General features: G+C 45.0%; 1 long non-coding RNA gene across 48 annotated transcripts in view; it reads right to left on the bottom strand.

The window, feature by feature from the left end:
- Window positions 1–10,908: 10,908 nt before the first annotated feature.
- The window catches only part of LOC107600306 (uncharacterized), a 5,877-nt gene continuing 3,412 nt past the window's right edge, over window positions 10,909–13,373 (bottom strand). For 27 of the 48 annotated variants that reach the window (XR_001610792.1, XR_001610791.1, XR_001610794.1 and 24 more), the window contains 2 exons: window positions 12,099–12,103; window positions 10,909–11,168 (listed from right to left, as the gene is read on the bottom strand). This is a non-coding gene — a long non-coding RNA (uncharacterized lncRNA). The other 21 variants (XR_001610798.1, XR_001610780.1, XR_001610775.1 and 18 more) reach the window with 13 other exon arrangements.

A 13,373-nucleotide genomic window follows, 5' to 3' on the forward strand; every position in this document is an offset into this window, starting at 1 on the left:
ACTGAGGTAACACTTTACTTGAAGGGGTGTGCATAAGACTGACATGACACATGTCATGAATATGAAGGAGGTTTTATGCATGTTTATGACAACTGTCATTAAGTGTCATTCGCTCAGTTATGTCATTTTTAATGCAAATATGACATTGTTTGACCTAACCCTAACCCTAACCATAGCCCATAACAAAGACATCTCAAACAATGTCATCTTTGCATTAAAAATGACATAACTGAGTGAATGACACTTAATGACAGTTGTCATAAACATGCATAAAAAAACCTTCATATTCATGACATGTGTCATGTCAGTCTTATGCACACCCCTTCAAGTAAAGTGTAACCAAAATGTGAATTTAATATAATAAAAAGGGTAATTTTACATTCATATATCATCATCATTTAATTCAGTGAGGTCATCATCCAGCTCAGTTTAAATTGTGTCTTTGCAATCAAGTCGACGATATCGCTGGAAATAAAGTGTCCCCAACTAAGCAAGCCAGAGGCGACAAGGAACCAAAACTCCATCGGTGACAGAATGGAGAAAAAACCTTGGGAGAAACCAGGCTCAGTCGGGGGGCCGGTTCTTCTCTGGCCAGACGAAACCAGCAGTTCAATTCCAGGCTGCAGCAAAGTCAGATTGTGCAGAGGACTCATCTGGTTCCTGTGGTCTTGTCCCGGTGGCCGTCTGAGACAAGGTCTTTACAGGGGATCTGTCTTTATGGTCTTTCACACCGCGGGAACCTTTTCATAGTACCAGAACTAGTTGTGGAACTACCCACTTTTTGGCGTTTTCGCACCGCCGGAACTGGGAGCGATTTTAGTACCGGACTGCCTTTTTCGAGAACCAAATTAGCTCCTACTCCGGAGCAGGGTCTAACCAGCACAACTGGTACTAATCGTGACGTAAGTAGACATTGATTGGCCAAACGCGTATGAAAACACACTCACCCGCCATGATTTAAAACGCTATGTAAACATACTGTAATCATTGTGTCAACTTATTTCGCAAGTATGGAGAACAGCGATAGATGGACGGACGCTGGGAAATAGTTTGCGCAAAATCGTCCCAGTACTTTAGTACTGTCCATTTAGTTCTGCAACTAAAGCGGTGCGAAAGGCCCTTTAGTGGCTCATCTAGTTGTCCTGATCTCCGCTGACATTCAGGGCTGTCGAGGTCATCTCTAGGTGCTGATCCACCATCTGGGCTGGATACGTACTGGATCCGGGTGACTGCAGTGACCATCTGATCAGTAAGTACTCTAGCTGCTACATTTTAGACCAGCTGGAGTCTGTTTATTAAGCGTGCAGAACAACCACCCAATAAAGCGCAACAATAATCTAACCTTTAGGTCATGAACGCATGAATTAACATTTCTGCATTTGACATTGAGAGCATAGGTCGTAATTTAGATATATTTTTGAGATGGAAAATGCAGTTTTACAAATGCTAGAAACGTGGCTTTCAAAGGAAAGATTGCTATCAAATAGCACACCTAGGTTCCTAACTGATGACGAGGAATTGACAGAGCAGCCATCGAGTCTTAGACAGTGTTATAGGTTATTACGTGCAGAGTTTTTAGGTCCTATAATTAACACCTCTGTGTTTTTTTTCAGAATTTAGCAGTAAGAAATTACTCGTTATCCAGTTTTTTTATATCGACTATGCATTCCGTTTTTCCAATTGGTATGTTTCACCGGGCCGTGAAGAAATATAGAACTGAGTATCATCAGCATAACAGTGAAAGCTAACACCATGTTTCCTGATGATATCTCCCAAGGGTAACATGTAAAGCGTGAAAAGTAACGGCCCTAGTACTGAGCCTTGAGGTACTCCATACTGCACTTGTGATCGATATGATACCTCTTCATTCACTGCTACGAATTGATGGCGGTCAGATAAGATTTGAACCATGCTAATGCACTTCCATTAATGCCAACACAGTGTTCTAGTCTATTCAAAAGAATGTTGTGGTCAATAGTGTCGAACGCAGCACTAAGATCCAATTGCACTAATAGAGAGATACAACCACAATCAGATGATAAGAGCAGGTCATTTGTAACTCTAATGAGAGCAGAGAGCAATATATACAGTAGAATACAGTGTAATATAACAGCTTCAAATAAATATGACAAAAAAAGGTTCATTATATTTAAAAGTACATTTATTAATGCCATCTGTTTTTTGTTGTTTTTTTACAACAGCCACTGGTTTCACATCTGGTCTTAATAAACATTTGGTTTAAAGGGGTCCTATTATGCTTTTTCACTTTTTCAACTTTAGTTCATCTGTAATGTTGCTTTTTCAGCATAAAAAAAATCTGCAAAGTTACAAAGCTCAAAGTCCAATTTTATTTATCAGCAATCACTTTTCAAAAACTACAACGAACGACTCGTTTGGACTACAACGCATATTTTCCGGGATTTTTGATATCACAAATATCGACTAATGGGACGAGACCTGGTTGAGCTGCACTAGAGAAGGCAATGAGTGTTATCACTATGTCGGAGACACACTAGCTTTCCCAAGGCAGACAAACTTAGAGTGGTTACAATCATCCGGGTTTAAATCACGCTCAAATTTATTTGATTTTGACGCAATATTTACACTTAAGCTCGCAGTGGTAAGGGGTGTGACATTTCCCGACCAGGCGCCGAGTGCTGCCAATCACAGCACACACTGGCCCAGCTAACCAATCACAGCACATTTTGTATTTCAGAAGGCGAATTGTATCTTCATTTGATACAGGAACTATTTGAGCCGTTCATGCCAGACTGGGGAGAGAGGTGTTGTAAAAATATGTGAAAAATAATGTGTTTTTCGAAAAACCTAGTATGAGAGCCTGTTCTAGTACACCCCCAAAACAAAATCAAGACTTTGTAAAAGAGCATAATAGGACCCCTTTAAATAAGTAAGTAAATAAATAAATAAATGAAAAGTAATGCATACTACATTTTAGTGATGATGTTGTGACATTTGAAGCAAGGCATAAAAGGGGTCATATGATGCAATTTCAAATTTTCCTTTCTCTTTGGAGTGTTACAAGCTGTTCGTGCATAGATAAGATCCCTAAAGTTGCAAAGACTAAAGTCTCAAATCGAAAGAGATATTCTTTATAAAAGTTAAGACTTGTCCACGCCCTCCTAAAATGGCTCGTTCTAACACGCCCCCACATATCTACCTCACTATGTGGGAAGATTTGCATAACGCCGCCCAAATGTTCACGCAAAGAAAGAAGGCGTAACTTTTATTCTCGCTGTAGTATTGTTGTTCTCGCCATGTCCTGACTCGTGAAGACATTGTGCGCTTCGTTGTGAAAGCGAAACTACTTTGTTTGGTCTTCCAAGAAAAGACTTTGCTAGGGTTTGGTCTTATTTTATTAATTAATTTATTTATTTATTTACGTATTTACTTGTTCGTCTTACATCCTCTTGTTCTAAAGTTTAAGATTTACTTTACAGGGTCATGATAGAGTATATTTCTAGTCCAATCACTATGTCAGAAGCTGCACACTCATCTGTAAACTGAAGATACTCCATTCAGATGAAGTTTGCATGCAGAGTTTCAGGAGGCTCAAGAGGCTCATGAATTATCAGTCTCTTCATTCAGTCCGTTCATCTGTAGCTGAAAGACAGATCAAGAGAAGTGAAATGAGAAAGAAATGTTGTGTGGCAGTCTATGTGAAAGATGAAAACATGGTGAAACTCACAAAACTGTCCAGCCTATGGCAATGTCTGGAAATAAATGAAGTAACAGCGTCACTCGAACTGGACACAGGAGTGAAAGCCAATCTGATCTCTGAGCATGAACCAGACACATACAAACAATGCTCCAAATGACAAAACAGCTGTATTGAGCAAGAAAAAAAATGTATGCAATTTTATATTATTTAGCCTATTTTAAAGAATTAAAAGAGCAGTTTCATCTCTATCCTTGTATTTGTCAACTTGTCGAGGTTGATGTGGAATTTAGAAATTAAATAAGTAACGCAATACTTTTGCCAGAGAGTAATTAGTGCAGCAATCTAATTATAATGTTGAAGATTTAATTAGCGTCTAGTAGGCTAATGAATTGCTTTTGTAGAGTATCTTACTAAACACTGCTACTGATTAACCTGTGAAAGTACTTTAAACTGAAGACAGACACTTTAGCATTCACAGTGAACAGAAAAGAAACAAAAATCAAAACAAAAGGGGAATTTTGAATGTTTACTACTGTGTCTGAAATTTAAATCGTTCAAAAGACTGTAATTTTGAGCATAAAGTTTTTTTTTCAATGTTTGCATGCTATTCGTCGCTCTGTGATCTTGCATAATTAGTTGTAATAACATGTTTGTTCACATCGTTTACATCAGTATATTTGCAGTCTATCCACTAGATGTCAGCAGAGAAAGGTGGATTAATACAGTTTCTTCAATGGTACAAGAAATATTACCCTTCATCACGGAAATGTCTATTTGACTATTTGATGCTATCTGCAGATGTATTTTTAGAGTGTTTGCTCATCTGCAATTCATTTATATGGCGTTTCCTATCACATGCCTGCCGTAGCCTTCATAAAGTGTTTGCTGCTTCCTGCAAACGTCTCTGAAACGTCTGTATTCGTCAAATATTGCATTTTATTAATTTAAGACTTCACGTCTACGCTTTCAACTCCACGCCCCGATTGCAACTGTCACCGATCGGTCTGCGCAGCTCCGCATGAAGTTGAACACACTGCCGTTCCCAGCATGAGATCCGGACCTCGGCATTTATAGGCTTATTTAAAAAAAAAAGTTGTGAAATAACTGCCTGATAACACTAACTTAACACTGGTTGTGGTGTAGTGTTATATGCATTTATGATGTAATTGCATATTGACTCCACTAGAGGGCTTGAGGGGTTGACTGCGGGGGGTTACGGTGTCGGACGAGTGAGACTGTACCATGCATGAGCGGGTTAGCAGCAGGAGCTGCTGGTGTTCTGTAATAAACATGTGGCTCTGAGTTATAACTCTCCGTGCACGTAGTCTATCAGATACACTGCACTAGAAGAAACACTACACTGGTGCTGCAAAGACAACGGACTTTCTCATCGGAGCTGATCAGCGGTCTAAAATTGTGCTCATGACTAATCAAATCTACGAAGGCGGGCATACCTGTTTACAGGGGTACTCGAATTATACTTAAATGCAGATACAGTAGAAAGATGTACAACTTTAAAATGAAATTTAAAAAAATTATAAAAAAAAAGTGACACAAGAAACTGACTGCAGCCCATGAGGCAGATGCATCGAGAAGGGTCTGGCTGCAGACTTGCACTTGCACTCTCAGACTTGCATTCTCAGACTTGCACTCTCAGACACTTGACATCACTTGCAGTCTTTTTTATTTTGTTCTATTTATTGATTACGTTTTGTTTGAATCTCTCAACATTTTACAACAGTAGCCAGGTGGTGAAGACAAGAAAAAAGAAACTAAATTACAATGTCACTTGCAATCGTTACTTGCAATCGACACAAATCGTGCGTGTTGCCAATGGAGACAAGACGCTGTGGTGGTGATTAAACAATTAAAACAAATTTTATACTATAACATACAGGGTCCTGCAATAAAAAGACAAGACCTGCATATCCGTGGCCACAGAACAGCAGAATATGAACGCAATGCACAAAGTCTCTCGTTAAGCGTTTTCCTCCTGTAGAAAAACGTCTCAGGTTACATATGTAACCATGGTTCCCTGAGTAGGGAACGAGACACTGCCTCCTCTAGGGGTCACTATGGGGAACGCCTCGTCGTGACCCGTGTCTGAAGACCCATGTCATACATTGAAAAAACACCAACTCGTTGGCCGGCGACAGCCATGACGTCCCTAATGGTGCGACTGTCGTATAAATAGGCGCCGGGAGCACACATCATTCACTTCTTCGTCTGAAGCAGCCCCTCAGGGCGACCCAGATACGGTAGACCAGTCAGGGTAGCATGAAAGCGTAACCCCAGCCCGGACGTCCAGGAAATTTTTGCAGTTACGCGCCAGGGGGCCTGATGATCACGAAGGCTCCCGCAAAAGCCTGTGTTATGACCGCATGATCCAGGAAGTATGAAGCCGAAACCCGGCTTTTCTTACCGTCTGGACATATATCGATGAGTGAAATAAACACTGCAAGTCGAGCACCCTGTTTCTGAACCCAGCAGAGGGTGTGCCCATCGAGGACCTACCCTAGAAATGGACAGAAACACACAGGTCCCGGGAAACAGCTTCAGACACGGGTCACGACGAGGCGTTCCCCATAGCGACTCCTAGTGGACGCAGTTCGAAGTTCCCATGAAAGGGAACATAAACACTTAATATGGCTTAATGTATTAACCCTCTAAGCGCCAAAGTCGCAAAATTGCGACAAGACGTCATACTTAATAAAATAGGCTGTAGATCCTAATATGGTGTAATAATCTCATTTGTATTCCCTACCACTAGATGGCAGACATGTAGTACTTCGATTCTAGACCAAAATGATGTCATGTTCCTGTTCAAAGTGTTTGAGTAAAGAGCAGAGCAAGTGAGCTATTGTGTCATTGATGCGGAAGCAGTTCAGTTCATAGCGTGTGAGTAAATTATGCGATTTGTGAGAAAAAATCGGAAAATGGCTAATAAAAAGTTGTTCCGTGAGGATGTGTTGCAAATGTTATTCGCTGATTCTGACTCTGAAGGGGAATATTTGCCTTTTGGAAATGACAATCGGTCGTCTAATGATCGCACTTCTCCCGGTACATCTTTGCAGCGCAATGGTGCCGCCGTGCAAGGCGCAAGTGTTCACGAAGCACAAACAAGTGATCATTTCGACACTTTGCCCAACGGAGTTGGGGGTGGCAGGGGTGGACGTGGTCGTAGTGTCCATAGGAGAGCAGTTGCTAGAGGTAGAGGCAGCAGGGGTAGGAGAAATAGAATGTGATGATTAGGTTTAGGAGAAACCTAATCATCGCAGGTAATGATGTCAACCTTGTAAAAATATTTGACTTTGACTCTCGCAGAATTTATCATTGGAATATACAGAGATGTTATATGCAAAGTTTTTTTCGTCCCGTAGAGCCGAGCTAGACACATATTTAGCCATTATCGCTGACTTAGCTCTCACATATGGAGGAACTCTCTTTTATGAATATCATAAATCTTTCTCCGCAAAAGCTGCCATGTTCATTCAGCGATTCAATCAGAGACTGGACTGGTCTGTAGTCGACTTAACTCTCATCAGCAGACACTTCACTAGTCATCAAACTCTCTCCTGCTCGATCTGTGGCTCTCACACTCACACACCAAATCTGTGCCCAAAAATCTCCTTTGTCCAATCTCCTAAGCCTGTCTCAAGCTTGCAGCCTGATCCTAAGATGATGCCATTTGCCACTCCACTGTGTTATAATTTTAATGAAAATGTTTGCAAATTCTATAATTGTAAATATGTTCATGCTTGTAGTTACTGTGGAGACGGTCACCCCAAATCTGTGTGCCCGAGATGAACCCGCTTTATGAAAAAGGAGAAAAAGAAATAAAACCATCAACCCCAGTCAACGTCCCAAAGCTGAGTCTTCCTCTTTCTGAGGAGAAAACACTAGGTCCCCTTAAAACCATTGAATTCTTGGGCATCACATTAGATTCTAACCTAATGCAAGCCTCCCTGCCCTCAGAGAAATTAAATCGCATTAGAGAACTCATGAGAAATGCTCAAGAATCTGCATTTTTTTCTAAAAGAGAATTGCTCTCTTTACTAGGCCATCTTAATTTTGCGATGCGAATAATTCCACAGGGAAGGTCTTTCATAGCCAGGCTCCTTGACCTCTCAAAGACAGTTAAAGACCTTAAGGATATAGTTAGCCTAGCTGAAGGTTGCAGATCAGATCTCAGATTCTGGTTTTTGCTCCTCAACAACTGGAATGGTATCTTGTTTTTCTATTATGATGAGTTGGAGTCATCTGCAACCCTTAAATTATACACAGATGCTGCGCCTTCCGTTGGTTTTGGGGATGTGTTTAATGGTCAGTGGTTTGCTAGTGCATGGCCAAATGAACTGCTATCTGTACCCGTTAATACCATGTCAACTGGTCTGTTGGAGTTGTACCCTATCGTGATGGCTTGTATTTTGTGGGGTAAGCACTGGTCAAGGAAACAAATTATGTTCTTCTGCGACAACGAAGCAACTGTCAATATTATTAATAAGGGACGCTCCTCTGTTCCATTTATAAACCGTTTTGTTAGGCGCCTTACTTGGTTATCTATAATGGGTAACTTCAATTTTCGGGCTGCTCACATTCCTGGCTTAAATAACCAAATCGCTGATTCTTAGTCTCGGTTTGAATTTCAGAAATTCCACCTCCTGTGCCCGGAGGCAGCACCATCCAGCCTGGTCTGTCCCTCTTTCAGCCAAACCGTACTAGACTAGACATGACCTTTCAATCGTATTTGCACTCTGCAGCTCACTACATGCGTAATGGTCTGACAAAAACTACATTAAAAATGTATGGCTCTGCTTGGTCTCACTTCAGTTCTTTCTGTGCTACATTCTCCGTGGCTGTACTACCGGTTAATGTTTCATATGTTAGTGCTTTTATAGTCCACTGTTATGAATCTAGAAAAATGCAGCCTTCAAGCATCAAAAGTATGGTTGCTGGCATCCAATTCCACATGCGCTGCTTGGATCCATCTACCATCAGCTTACTAGGAAATCCATCGATTCGTCTCCTGCTTAATGGCCTCAAAAAAGAAAAACCTCAAGGCAACGATCAACGTCTCCCTTTCACGCTCCCACTTTTGCTAAAGTTAATATCACGTTTAAGAGCAGGATGCTTTGGGTCTTATACTGATTTAATGCTAGAGTCTGCTTTGCTCACAGCTTTCTATGGTTTTCTCAGAGGTGGCGAATTCGATTCGTCTCCTGCTTAATGGCCTCAAAAAAGAAAAACCTCAAGGCAACGATCAACGTCTCCCTTTCACGCTCCCACTTTTGCTAAAGTTAATATCACGTTTAAGAGCAGGATGCTTTGGGTCTTATACTGATTTAATGCTAGAGTCTGCTTTGCTCACCACTTTCTATGGTTTTCTCAGAGGTGGCGAATTTACCACTCGCACTGATATTTTTAATCCATCACAAGACCTCATAATTTCTGATGTAACCCTTTATTCTCACTACTTCACCGTTTATCTCAAGCATTCTAAAACTGATCAAAACAAGGAAGGCACAGTAATTTTCATTTCTGAATCTAACTCAGTTTTTTGTCCTCTGTCTTCCATGTTGGCCTACTTGAGAAGCCGTCCACAAGCTGGTCCGCAGGACCCACTGTTTTCCACAGAGGAGGAAAAGCCTATGTCCAGAGCCTAGTTCGCCTCCCGTCTCCGCCTTCTCTGCCAATACTGTGGTCTTCTCCCAGAACGCTACACAGCTCATTCTCTGCGCATAGGGGCTGCGACAATTGCATCTTCCTTCACTCCTCTCTCTACCTTGAAAGCCATGGGCCGATGGTCGTCAGTTGCTTATGAACGTTACATCCGACCCGACGCTCGAGCCATACTTGAGGCTCAAAAAGCTATGAGTGCAGCTCCCTAATAAGGGTTTAAAAATAAATGTATGGCTTCAGTAACTATTGGGTGTGTTTACTTTTATAAATATGTATTACTCCATCTTCATTTCTTATGCTGACTCCACATAGTTACTTGGCTATTTTAAAGCAAATTAAAAAAAAATATATAGATACATTTTTGGCTTCCGGCAACGCTCATTTGGTTCCTCTGCTGGCTCTTCAGCAATGGTATGGTCTGTTGGGGGTCTTTTTTGTGCTATTCTCCTATTCTTAAAATAGGAGGGTTGCCCCTGAAGCGACTGCTGTTTCCCTGTCCTGGCTTTCATAGAGCTCATGAAAAGGACAGGAAACTTGGAACAGAGCCATACTGCCAAATGTAACTTTAGTAAACATGCTAATAAAAAGTTGACTTAAATGCTTGTCTATGGGTTCTTTTTGACTTAAGAGATCCTGACTGAAACATTTTTCTCCCATAGAAAATTATAAATTAAACACGTATTGTAGCTTAGTGGACAAAGACAATGATATAAAAGAGCTGTAGAGAGTTTACTCTATATGGAAAAACGCTCAACACGAAACAGTGCGAGTTGCATTTATTCTGGGCTCACCGGCACATATGTATATTAATAATGTAGAAGAGCATACCGAGTTTGGCCTTTTTAGTACATTATGCGGTATGGGAGAAAAATACTACACACATTCATTATATTAATAAACTGTACATTTAATTTGATATTTTAATAGCATCTTAATACATTAAGCCATGTTAAGTGTCCATTTTTCTACAGGAGGAAAATGCTTAACGAGAGACTTTGCATATGCGTTCATATTCTGCTGTTCTGTGGCCACGGATTTGCGGGTCTTGTCTTTTTCTTGCAGGACCCGGTATGTTATAATACTAAATTAGTTTTAATCATTTAATCACCACCACAGCGTCTTGTCTCCATTGGTAACATGCACGATTTGTGTCGATCGCAAGTGACATCGCAGGTAGCAGAGAGTGCAAGTGGCAATTCCAAGTGACATTGTAATTTAGTTTCTTTTTTTCTTGTCTTCACCACCTGGCTACTGTTGTAAAATGTTGAGAGATTCAAAAAGTAATTTAAAAAAAAAATAAAACAAAAAACCCACTAGCGGAAGCGCAAGTGTCTGAGAGTGCAAGGCTGCAGCCAAACCCTTTTGACTATAGGGTCATTCTTAGCATTTGGTGCCATTTGAGTCCCCATGACGTAATGTGGTATATTTCGCGTAAAAATCGGCTAATGCTTTTCTAAATGTCCAGGTCTCAGTGAGAGGAACTTACACAAAGCACTGATGCCAGAAAGCAGTTATGTGAGAAAACAGCCAAAAGATTCCAAAAACAACAATTCAAGCAATTTTCTTTTTATTTGAGGGAGGGGGGTTGACAAATCTTTCTAAACTGTTTGAGAAAACATGCCATATGAATAAAGCACTGAATTGAAAAGATCTCCAGTAGGTCTTACACAAAGTTCCCATGACCATTTCAATGATCCCATCCCTGGCCAAAACCGATTCCCTGGCCAGTACCGCTTCCCTGGCCGCTTCCCTGACCTTGACCGCTTCCCTGACCGCTTCCCTGGCCGCTTCCCTGACCCTGACCGCTTCCCTGACCGCTTCCCTGACCGCTTCCCTGACCGCTTCCCTGACCGCTTCCCTGACCGCTTCCCTGACCGCTTCCCTGACCGCTTCCCTGACCGCTTCCCTGACCGCTTCCCTGACCGCTTCCCTGACCGCTTCCCTGACCGCTTCCCTGACCGCTTCCCTGACCGCTTCCCTGACCGCTTCCCTGGCCGCTTCCCTGACTAGTCACTTGACCACTCCCCTGGCCGCTTGCCTGACCTTGGCCGCTCGCCTGGCTGCTTGCCTGACCTTGGCCACTTCCCTGGCCAAAACCGATACCCTGGCTAGTCCCTTGGCCACTGCCCTGGCCACTCGCCTGACCTTGGCCGCTTCCCTGACCAGTCCCTTGACCGCTCCCCTGGCCACTCACCTGACCCTGGCCGCTTCCCTGACTAGTCACTTGACCACTCCCCTGGCCGCTTGCCTGACCTTGGCCGCTCGCCTGGCCTTGACTGCTTCCCTGGCCAACACCGATTCCCTGGCTAGTCCCTTGGCCACTGCCCTGGCCACTCGCCTGACCTTGGCCGCTCGCCTGGCCAGTACCTTGGCCGCTTCCCTGGCCACTTCCCTGACCTTGGCCGCTCGCCTGGCCAAAACCGATTCCCTGGCCACTCGCCTGGTCAAAACCAATTCCCTGGCCGCTCGCCTGACCTTGGCCGCTCGCCTGGCCTTGACTGCTTCCCTGGCCAACACCGATTCCCTGGCTAGTCCCTTGGCCACTGCCCTGGCCACTCGCCTGACCTTGGCCGCTCGCCTGGCCAGTACCTTGGCCGCTTCCCTGGCCACTTCCCTGACCTTGGCCGCTCGCCTGGCCAAAACCGATTCCCTGGCCACTCGCCTGGTCAAAACCAATTCCCTGGCCGCTCGCCTGACCTTGGCCACTCGCCTGGCCAAAACCGATTCCCTGGCCGCTCACCTGGCCTTGACTGCTTACCTGGCCAAAACCGATTCCCTGGCCCCTTCCCTGACTAGTCCCTTGGCCACTGCCCTGGCCACTCGCCTGACCTTGGCCGCTCGCCTGGCCAGTACCTTGGCCGCTTCCCTGGCCACTTCCCTGACCTTGGCCGCTCGCCTGGCCAAAACCGATTCCCTGGCCACTCGCCTGGTCAAAACCAATTTCCTGGCCGCTCGCCTGACCTTGGCCGCTCGCCTGGCCAAAACCGATTCCCTGGCCACTCGCCTGGTCAAAACCAATTTCCTGGCCGCTCGCCTGACCTTGGCCGCTCGCCTGGCCAAAACCGATTCCCTGGCCACTCGCCTGGTCAAAACCAATTTCCTGGCCGCTCGCCTGACCTTGGCCGCTCGCCTGGCCAAAACCGATTCCCTGGCCACTCGCCTGGTCAAAACCAATTTCCTGGCCGCTCGCCTGACCTTGGCCGCTCGCCTGGCCAAAACCGATTCCCTGGCCACTCGCCTGGTCAAAACCAATTTCCTGGCCGCTCGCCTGACCTTGGCCGCTCGCCTGGCCAAAACCGATTCCCTGGCCCCTTCCCTGACTAGTCCCTTGACCGCTCGCCTGGCCACTTACCTGACCTTGGCCGCTCGCCTGGCCTTGACCGATTCCCTGGCCGCTCGCCTGGCCTTAACCGATTCCCTGGCCGCTCGCCTGGCCAAAACCGATTCCCTGGCCAAAACCGATTCCCTGGCTAGTCCCTTGACCACTCCCCTGACCTTGGCCGCTCACCTGGCCAGTACCTTGGCCACTCGCCTGGCCACTTCCCTGACCTTGGCCGCTTGCCTGGCCAAAACCGATTCCCTGGCCACTCGCCTGGCCACTTGCCTGGCCTTGACTGCTTCCCTGGCCAAAACCGATTCCCTGGCCCCTTCCCTGACTAGTCGCTTGACCACTCCCCTGGCCACTCGCCTGACCTTGGCCGCTCGCCTGGCCAAAACCGATTCCCTGGCCGCTCGCCTGGCCGCTTGCCTGGCCTTGACTGCTTCCCTGGCTAGTCCCTTGACCACTCCCCTGGCCACTCACCTGACCTTGGCCGCTCACCTGGCCAGTACCTTGGCCACTCGCCTGGCCACTTCCCTGACCTTGGCCGCTCGCCTGGCCAAAACGGATTCCCTGGCCGCTCGCCTGGCCGCTCGCCTGGCCAAAACGGATTCCCTGGCCACTCGCCTGGCCAAAACGGATTCCCTGGCCGCTCGCCTGGCCAAAACGGATTCCCTGGCCGCTCGCCTGGCCAAA

The sequence above is a fragment of the Sinocyclocheilus grahami genome, unplaced genomic scaffold, assembly GCF_001515645.1.
Source record: "Sinocyclocheilus grahami isolate Dianchi unplaced genomic scaffold, SAMN03320097.WGS_v1.1 scaffold281.1, whole genome shotgun sequence".
NCBI lineage: Eukaryota > Metazoa > Chordata > Actinopteri > Cypriniformes > Cyprinidae > Sinocyclocheilus > Sinocyclocheilus grahami.